This window comes from Humulus lupulus, chromosome 3, assembly GCF_963169125.1.
Source record: "Humulus lupulus chromosome 3, drHumLupu1.1, whole genome shotgun sequence".
NCBI classification, from domain to species: Eukaryota; Viridiplantae; Streptophyta; class Magnoliopsida; order Rosales; family Cannabaceae; genus Humulus; species Humulus lupulus.
This window is the reverse complement of record NC_084795.1, coordinates 81,204,574-81,215,482: the sequence shown is the minus strand read 5'-3', so window position 1 is coordinate 81,215,482 and position 10,909 is coordinate 81,204,574. Positions and strand designations below refer to the sequence as shown.

The 10,909-nt window shown below is 33.0% G+C and overlaps 1 pseudogene; it reads left to right on the top strand.

Moving 5' to 3' along the window:
* Positions 1 to 8,739: 8,739 nt before the first annotated feature.
* On the top strand, positions 8,740 to 10,383 carry LOC133821215 (ureide permease 1-like; annotated as a pseudogene).
* Positions 10,384 to 10,909: the final 526 nt, after the last annotated feature.

Here is a 10,909-nt window from a genome sequence, read left to right as displayed (position 1 = left end):
GAGGCTTTGACACTTTCTAAAAATCCTTAATGAATCTTCTATAAAACCCATCATGCCTAAGGAATCTTCTCACCCCTTTGACTGAAACTGGAGGTGGTAGATTCTCAATAGTTGAAAACTTTGCCTTATCCACCTCAATACCTTTTCTGGAGATCTTATGCCAAAGAACTATGCCCTCACTCACCATGAAGTGACATTTCTCCTAATTCAATACTAGATTAGATTCCTCACACCGCTACAACACTACTTCCAAATGATTCAAGCATTCATCAAATGACGACACAAATACCGAAAAATCATCCATGAAGATCTCAATACTCTTCTCAACCATGTCAGAAAATATCGCCATAATACATCGTTGGAAAGTAGCAGGGCAGTGCAAAGCCCAAATGTCATTATACGGAAAGCAAAAGTGCCATAGGGGCAAGTAAAAGTTGTCTTCTCTTGATCATTTAGTGCAATAGTAATCTAATGGTACCTTGAATAGCCATCCAGAAATCAATAATAACTATGGCCCGCTAGCCTATCAAGCATTTGATCTAGAAAAGGCAAAGGAAAATGGTGTTTCCTTGTTGCCTTATTTAGTTTGGGGTAATCTATGCAAATTCTTCATCCCGTTACAATTCTAGTTGGGATGAGCTCATTCTTTTCATTCTTCACCACAGTCATTCCTCCTTTCTTTGGCACCACTTGAACTGGGCTCGCCCTTTCCCTATCAGAAATAGGGTAAACCACACCAACACCTAGCAATTTAAGAATTTCTTTCCTCACCACCTCTTTCATAGTTGGGTTCAATCTTCTCTGAGCTTCAATGGATGACTTGCTATTATCTTCCATCCAAATTTTATGCATCACTGTTGATGGACTTATTCCTCTAATATCCGTCAATGTCCACCCAATAGCAAACTTGTGAGCCCTTAAGACTCTAAAAATAATTTCCACTTCCTCATTAGACTGAAAAGAAGGCACAATCATTGGTAGAGTCTCCTTCTCCCCAAAGGAGGCATAGTGAAGATGATCTGGTAAATTTTTTAATTCTAACACCAATGGCTTATCTATAGATAGTAATGGTCGTTTAGGAACTTTCCCCAATTCCTCATATTTCTTTCTCTAGTATTGTCTGTAAGAATTTACCCACTTCACATAGTCCATGACCTCAGCATCATCACTATCATCTTCTTCATACTGTGTAAACACTACCTCAAGAGCATCAATTCTCCCATTCTTCTCAGAAACAACTTTTTCAATTACATCAATGGAGAAACAATTATCACTTACTCTAGCATATGACATCGCTTGGAACACATTGAAGACCACTTCATCACCTTGAACATGAAGCCTCAATTAACCTTTTTGAACAACAATCAATGCTTTCCCCATGGCTAAAGATGGTCTCCCAAGAATGATAGGGACATCAGCATCCTCTTCCATGTCCAACACAATAAAATCAGCTGGAAAAATAAACTTGTCCACTTTTACAAGTATATCCTCAATAATCCCCCTAGGATGCTTGACTGACTTGTCAGCCAATTGTAATGTCATTATTGTAGGCCTTGATTCTCCCAAACCAGCCTTCAAAAAACAGATAAGAGCATCAGATTAATACTCACCCCAAGTCACATAAGGCATGATTGCACTCAGAATCCCCTATAGTGCATGGTATAGTGAAACTTCCCGAATCCCTGAGCTTTTGAGGAAGTTTTCCTTGCGAAATTGCACTGCACTCCTCTATCAGTGCCACAGTTTCATAGTCCTCCATTTTTCTCTTCTTTGAAAAAATCTCCTCCATGAATTTCACATAACTGGGCATCTGTTCTAAAGCTTCAGCAAATGGAATGTTGATGTATGGTGGCATCCAATTTTTCATTCGTTTCATGATGCGAATTCCTGCCTGTCACCGACTGACTAATCAATGTGATCGCTGGCCTTTAATTTGTTTCATCAAATGGATGCGCCAGGTTGTGTTCTATTTTTTTATCATATGAAATGAGATAATTCTGTTGACTTAATCTTTATTTAATTATGCATTGACTATCATTTGTCCTATTGTTCATTTCTTTACTTTCAATTTTGGTCTATTAATTATTAATAATCATTTTTGTAGGAACGCTATTATGTTGGGCGTGGAATGTATGAAAGAACCACTGATTTTATCAAGTAATAATTGCTAATCACTACCTTTTCATTTGTATATATGTTTCCTATTTCTGGTTAACTAGTCATTTTTTTCCCTTGAAATGATTTTTAAAATTAGTTGTTTTTAATTTGAATGGAAGGTCAATATGGATATTTTAACATTTGCAGGTATTTGCTGTTTTGGCTTGTGATTTTGGTCCACTAGAATGTGGAAAAATTCGTATTAGAGATGACTTGCGCTTTCCTGTATAACTTATTTTTGTATGTGTGATACTTCAGATACTGTCAATGGCTTCTCCTTTCATCCATTTTTTCCAATGGCTGCCTCTTCATCAGGGCACCGTAGGTTTGTTGTTCCTGATGATGGCGAGGAGGATTTGCATTTGGGTGGTAACATTTTTATTCTTACCAGTTTTTTTTCCCTCTATTCTTGGCGGTTTTGTTCATGATATGATACTTGTGTCTTCTCTCTTGGAGGAGAGCAAGTTCATACTTTTTCCTAGTCATGTTCTAGTAATTCAATAATTTTCTTCGTTATCTAATGATGTTTTGCAGTCATGTTTTATATAGGCAAAGAAAAAAAATTGAATTTTTGGTATTCTTTGCAGGTTCTTCTTTCACCACCTATTGTAGTTTACTCTCCCCGAGTTCTCCCCGTCTATGTTTGAAAATTTATCTTCCATTTGCTGGTGCTGCGGTATCAGTAGTTTCACTTGTCGTTTCCTTTGGTTTTGATGTGTCCCGTCCCTACTTGACTCTCAAGGTTTGTTCACATCATTCTCAATTTGCAAAGCTCAATATTCCATCTAGGAGATAATCTGGGTTTTTTTTGTCTCTATCTTTCTCTACCGAGGTATGGTCTCTCTCTCTTTCTCTCTTTCTCAAGCTCTCTGTGTTAGCCTTTTTATTTGAGATCAATTTGTTTGTGATTATTTGTCTGAATTTTTTTTATTCAAGTTAGAAGTTCACTAATACTGTAGCATCTTAGTTTTTGCTTCATGAGTTTTCCTCTATTGATGGTTGAAGTTTGTTATGGTTTCTGTTATGGGCTCGAAAAGTTCTCCATAAATTCCACTTTCTAGTTATAGTAAAGTAGTTCTTTGTAGATTTATATTCTAGTTTTGTGTTGTTATACTAATAAAATTATGTTGCTCTTAGTGAGTTAATGATTTTTTTTTTCAGTGTTTCCTCATCCGATTTCATCATCTTTAATTTATAGAACTTCGGGATGGATTGAAGTATAAGTAAGCCTCCTGTTTTATATGAACCTTTTTTTTTGTATTTCACACTTCAAATCGTAGTATATCGACAAAATCTTCAAAAGAATGATTGCAGAGTTCTTTTATAATAGAAATTATTGGTTTGCGATTCCTCTTTTATGGCTTTGGTCAAAATCTTGGTTGGCTTCATTATTTTATAGAGGTTAGTTGTACCAAACTAGTTTTTTGAGTTGTTGGTCTCGACAGAGATGTTAAGTAGTGGTGGTGCTCAATTATAGATGACTGGTTGATCTTATATGTGCTCCTAGTTATGGTGGTGGTGGTGGTATTTTCTTTGTATCAGTGGCAGTGAGGAGTTATTTAAATATTTATAACTTGATTAGTGCGCATTAATATAATTAGGGGTGTGAATAACATGGTTCCCTTGGAATAAGAACAAAAGATGTGCATTATGTGTTCCTTGGAACTGAAAAGTTTTGTGTGCATGTAGAGATGGTGTCCCCATTTTTTTTCCAATAAATCAATAATATACATATTATATGAATAACTTAATGAGAAGGGATGGTTTAGTTGCATATAAATTTTATATGGTTACATTAACTTGGAAACACAAATATGCAACTGAATAAGAATATACCATGAAACTAAAAGATGGATATTACATTTAATAGCTTACATTAACTTGGAAACACATCTAAGGTTGAATATATACTTTATATATATGCATTGTTTTAGTGATCCTTATACTATACGTACTTGGCATATCTTATTATCAATTTGTTGTTGGATCCCACTGTTAATTTTATGGGAAATTATTAACCATTTGTTGTATGCTATTTTCCCTCATCCATATTTGTTCTGTTTGTTAGAATGATCTCATCCTTCTTCATTCAGTCTACTTCTCATGCATTTTCCTTGCTAGAATATGGGTTGGCTTGTTTCTCTTCATGACATTCTGTGTTGAGCAAGAATTTGGAGGTAATTTGGATTTATGGACTCTTTATAGTTCTATAATTATGTTATTTATATCTAGAAAGGGCATGAAGCCATATTTTATTAAACTACTTGAATATGCAACTAAATAAGAATATGTTTTATTCTTTGTTTTTAGATCTAGACCAGAATAATTTTTATGCTTTAATGCATGAAATTATATATATATATAAGTTCTATTCAGGGCCAACTCCTATAATGAAGTTCACTCAACTTAACTACAGTTTGAACAATGTCATGATATTCATTAATTTTTAGTACATCAAGTAGCATTGTGGTAATAACTAAATTATATAGGCAGGAAAGTATCCAATCAAAATGGTGGTCTTATATATCCTTGAACACTTTGTTCATAAAAATAGTTCCAATTTAGGATAAAGCAACATTCTCTTTCAAGTATTTATTTAGTTTTGAAATCACTGAGTTCTTTTTTTTGGTTGGGTTATGTGTTTGTTTGCAAAGGATGATAGTGATGTGGTATTGATGGCCTTTCAATTTGCTTAGTAGAATGATATTTTTTGACATGCTATTTAAAATATAGATAAATCAATCCTTAATCCTAAATCCAACTTGATCGTTGCTTTAGTTCTTTGTGCATACGATTTTATTCTTTCTTTGTGTCAATTCCTTCTAATTGTGGCAATAAAGTGAATATTTATGTATTTTATATTTGTTTGTTTGTTGGGGACAAAAGAAAGTCTCACATATATATCTTTAAATGTTAAACTTAGTGAGGGTGTGGGATTTTGATGTAGAAATTCACTCACACCATCTAATTCTCTAATGAAACTTTTGTGTGTGTCAAAATTTTGCTAATACTAATTGAAGTAAATAAAAAAAAATTGTGCTAGAACTAGATCTAATGTAAAATCTTCATGAGCAGTTAATAAAATATTCGTTTCGATGGCTGGAGGGATTATTTACATTATGTTATTGTTTTACCTCTGCAATTTATTGGAGATTATAGCTTTTATAGTCATTATTCTTCATTTTATTTAGTTACTTTTAATGTCAAGTTATACAATTGTAAATTGTAACTGGTTTAAGTAAACCATGATATTTTTTTAATAAATGTTACCTACTGCAGTTTTTAGAATCATTCAAATGTTCAGAACATAAAAAACAAAAGAGAAGACACATTTCAAGAAGTATTTATTGTCCATAGAACAACATATATTTGTATATTTATACATGTAAGTGTGTATGTTAAATTGGATTTATTTGAATATTTAGTTGTATAATTTACATTTACCTGATTAGTTCATTTTAATCAAATGGTTCGTGTTTGAATTTGGGATTGCAGTGCTGCTGCTGTCTCTCTACGTTCATGGCTTTTCTACGTTCACTTCAAGTAGAAGAAATGGCTATGACCTCGAAATCCCGCAAGGTATGCTTCTCTTCTAGGCTTGAATTTGCTAAATGAATATCTGTTTTGGGCATTTAATATGCATCAAACATAACTATGCATGTAGACATATATTTGTATATTTATGCAAGTATTTATTGTCCATAGAACAACATATATTTGTATATTTATACATGTAAGTGTGTATGTTAAATTGGATTTATTTGAATATTTAGTTGTATAATTTACATTTACCTGATTAGTTCATTTTAATCAAATGGTTCGTGTTTGAATTTGGGATTGCAGTGACAAAGTTACTCCAATAAGCTAACAAAATAAAAACCCCTAATATTTCAAAAGTTGGTTCTGAGTTGAAAATAACTAAACGACCCAAAAGAAATGAACAATTAAATAAATCAATCACAAGTGAATGATATAAGTTTGATTAAATCAAATTTAATACACAGCCAAAGAAAATGTCTAGAAAATTTTGTTGGACACTTCTTTTTTTTTTTAAGAGTTGGGCACTTATTTTTTGTAGGTTCCTGTATGTATAATTATTTTAATATATAATCATTAGTTTTTAATAAAAATGAAAATAGTATTAATGAGTAGTGATAATAATACAAATAAACAATTGTGGAAAAGGAAATGAGACTATAAGAAAATAAAAATAAAATTTCAAAAAAAAAAAGCTCATATCCTTCACAGAATCTTTTACATCAATTAGCCAAAGAGCTAGTCTAAATTTAATTTTGGCATAAACAGTCCACATTGTCTTCAACATCTTTAAATTTTCTCTTATTTCTTTCTGGTCATTTTCTTGATTATGAATGCATAAGAATATATGTGAACATGTTGAGTTTTGACACATGAATTCAAGTATTCAACTTTTTCTAATGTGCAAGTAAATATGTGTATATATTTTTACTTACCATTAAATGCTCATAAAAGGAAAATCATTCTTTTACGACGTATGAGATTGTGCAGTGTCTTGTGCAAGTTTCTAAATACTCTTGTATGTACCAATTTGCAGTTACATAAGAGAAAAAGAGATGGAGGAGGAGCTATTAATGCAAAGATGTGAAGAGGAGGGTAGAGGTAAAGAAAAAAGAAAGGCTCTCTTGGAGAAGGAAGAACATAAATGGAAGGAGATAGAAGCTTCTCTCATATCCTCTATTCCTAATGCTGGAAGCAGGGAAGCAGCAGCCATGGAAGCTGCTGTTCGTGCAGTAGGAGGTGATTCTATTCTTGATGTTTCTAGCATTGCTCGCAGGATATGTTCAACTCAGTTAGCTCGCCGAGCCCTTCAGGTTTGTTTATTATAATCACTATATAAAAGTATTTAAGCTGTGTAAGACACTTGAGACTCTGTAATTAGTAAGTTATACATCAGCCTCTCTAGCATGCTATTGCTTAAATTTTCATGTTTTAAATAAAACAAGGTGCGGTTGCATTAAAGCTCATTATTTCTTTCTCGAATCCACATACTGTCCAATGGGGTTTGAATCTTAATTAACCATCTCAATACTGACTTGAACAAATAAGCTCCAACATTTTTTTTGGCCCTAAGAGGATGATAATCTCCACTCTTACCTTTGTTTTTAAGTTGCTGAAATATTGTTAAGAAAAATTTCAGGTGTGTGCTTTTGTTCTTACTTGGACTATGTGACAATTGGAAGATGTTTCGGCTAGAAAAGCAAAGGTTTGAATTCAGTTTTCTTATGCTATTTTTCTGGCATGCATGTTAACTATCTTTTGGTTGAGACAATTTATTCTTCAAAAACAGAATTTGAGCAGAAACATTATGTTATTTTAACCATTGCAATTATACCAACTTAATTTACACTTGTAAGCAACAGACTTCTAGCTTAGATGCACCAAGAAATCACACCAAACATTAAAAAGAAAGAAAGAAAATACAACTTAAAGTTTCTTCAAATTTTACGATAAATATATAATCGAAAAAGTCTTTGACTATAGTATTAATCCTTCTAAATTTGTAGGAAATAGAATATTGCCCACTTAAAGTAATTTACCTAAACAAAATATACTGAACAAATAGTTTACCTGTGGTAGTTGTACTTGACCTTTCATTTGGGCTTGCTTGATGTATTGTATTTGAGTACCTTAAATTTGTGCTTATTTGTGGCAGTCATACTCGGTCCTTATGTGTATTTGGTACCTTGATATTTTTAGGAATGAAACGAATTGGATCTCTTTCTAATTTTATTTGGTGCCTACTTTTGCAGAATTTAACATTCATGTGATTTCTAAATACTATGAGTTAACTATATTCATGTGGTTTTCAAATACTTTTGCACATGTAGTTAGTTAGCTCTAACTGTAATATAGGCTCAGCTATAGTTAGTAGATTAGTGTGGTTAGTTTCCTCTCTTTGTATCTTTGTACTATTCAGCTATAAATAATAAAGTCCCATATCTTTGGTACATTTACAGAGATCATTTTATCCAATTCATTTTCTATTAAGTACTCTTATGTGTGTGTGATGGCAGCGATCACACAGGGGGGCCTGTTTGGATGTATGAAATGCTATTATTTAATCACAGAGGAATGATGATGATACCATGTAGTACAATGTGACGGTGCTCCTTCCTATGATGATACCATCTAGATAATGACCACCATTGATTACTAAGGCATGCCAAAGGCTTTTGTCATATTTTTTTGGCCTGTGTAATTTTCAGAGATTACCCCCAAAACAGAAGCTTCTGTTCTCCTTTTTATTTTTTTTATTTTTACCCTAACAGAGCTGAAAATCAATTTAGTAGAGGTGAAAATCAATTTATTTTTATAGAAGCTAGAAGCTAAAAGTTAGATAAGAAAATGAGATAAAAATATTGTTAGACAATTTTATTGTGACAATCTTGTCTCCATGAAGTTTAATAAAAAGGTCCAATTATTATGCGACATGTCTAGAATCCATTCTTTTTTGTTTTTCCTCTTCTTTTTTTATATAATTCTTTTGGTTGCTCCTTCTCCTGATTAATTCAGTATTGATTATATTTTTTTAGCTCATTACAAGTGTTGAATCACAAATATTCAACACTTGCATATATTTAGATAAAGTTTAGTTCATTCATTCTCTATTCTCTTTGATTAATGTGGTGCTATTTGGAGAGACCAGTGATAAGGAACATAGCATAATGAAAATTTCATCTGTTTGCCATAATGGAGTTGTATTGTATTGTATGTATTTGGTTTCGATTCATGTTAGGGTGATTGGTGCAGGATAATTGGCCTTCTGTGATGTTTACAATGGCAGGAGGGGTGGCACTTAGCCTTGGAAATCTCTCAACTCAGTATGCTTGGGCTTTTGTTGGCTTATCAGTCACAGAAATGATCACTGCAAGCATAACAGTTGTTATAGGTCCTTTCTTTCATTCTCTCTCTCTCTGACCATTTCTAAATGTTGATGTTTGTCTGTGTTGCTCTTATAGATACTGAATTTTTTGCTTCTGTTGCGATCTTTAATGTTGATAGGAACAACCTTGAATTACTTTTTAGACAATAGAATTAATAGAGCCGAGATCCTTTTCCCTGGCGTTTGCTGCTTCTTGGTTGCAGTTTCCCTTGCTTCTACTGTCCACTCATCTAATGCAGCTAATAATAAAGAAAAGCTTGAAGGTTTTTCATCTAAAGAGGGGTATGTTTCATTCATTAAATGTTAAGGTTATCAAAGAATTATCTTGTTTTTATTCATTTTTAAAAATAAAATCATCGAGCTTGTTGAGTGATGCAATTTTTACTTAATTGTTTTGTTTGATGGTGCACTTAAGGATAATGAGAATGAGCAGAAAACTAGTTGTACCACTATAGATGGCATTGTAAAAGACAATAATTTTTAGTATGGAAAATCAATTAAAATTCTCACATTTAGATGAAAAGTGAAAATCTTGTGTTGCAAAAATACTACACAACAATATTTGGATGTTCATCACCTGACATTCAAATCCAAACATCTCAGATTCTCTATCACCTTTAATAATTATAACTCTTGCTACAGGTGTTTAGGAAAAGCACTCTCATTGGACTGTCCATATGTTTCTTTGCTGGTGTTTGCTTTTCTCTATTCTCACCAGCATTCAGCTTGGCAACAAATGATCAATGGCATACATTGAAAGATGGGGTTCCTCACTTGGTTGTCTACACTGCATTCTTTTACTTCTCAGTATCTTGTTTTGTCCTTGCTATAATCCTCACATCACATTCCTTTACTACCCTGTGCTGGACTTACCAAAATCATCATTCAAGGCTTATATGAATGGCTGGAATGGCAGAGGCTGGGCCTTAATGGTTGGTCTGCTTTGCAGGTTTGGAAATGGTCTCCAATTCATGGGAGGCCAAGCTGCAGGGTATGTTGCAATAGATGCTGTTCAGGTTAGTTCAAATATATTTTTCTGTCTTGATTCCAAACTTCTCTTTTGTGGGATAAACTTGTTTGTGCAAAATTTCAACTGAACCAAAATGTGCATCACATACTAATATGGACTTTTTTGGGGTGGTGATTGGCAGGCACTTCCACTAGTAAGCACTTTCTGGAGAATTCTTTTGTTTGGAGAATACAGAAAATCGTCAAGAAGAACATAGATATTGCTAGTAAGTATGTTGCCTATGTTTATTATGGCTGTTGCTGTTCTTATGGCATCATCAGAGCATCGAAAGTAGGAGTCAGCTGCATACACAACCCTTTGCCTTTGTTTTTGGGTAGTGTTTTGTGTAAAGTAATAAGTTGGCGTGTGGTTTGATAATAACGATGAGGATGCATTAACAAACTATACGAGAAGCTGTTGGTTCAATTGATAGTATTATTTGATTGATTTGATAGGGAAGATGAGAAAGACAAAATGATAATGGGGCCAATTTGAATTAATATTATGCTCATTACAAGTGTCCTCTCTTATAAATAATTTACATAGAATTTTTCTTGAAGTAATTTGAGATGCTAGATAATAACAATAAAATATTTCTTTGTTTATTTTGCAGATGTGACAAGCGAAATAGAAAAGGATACTTAATTTTGAAGGCTTTGTGTTGGGCAGCTATAGAATATTTTGTTCTGAAAGTAGTAACTTTTCAATATGTTGAATATTTAAGACTACTTGAATACTTTAAGAACATTTTGTTGTTGATGACAGTGTTGAATGTTTTAAACTAATTTGTGGATTGTTAATATAATGTTGAATGTTTTTAC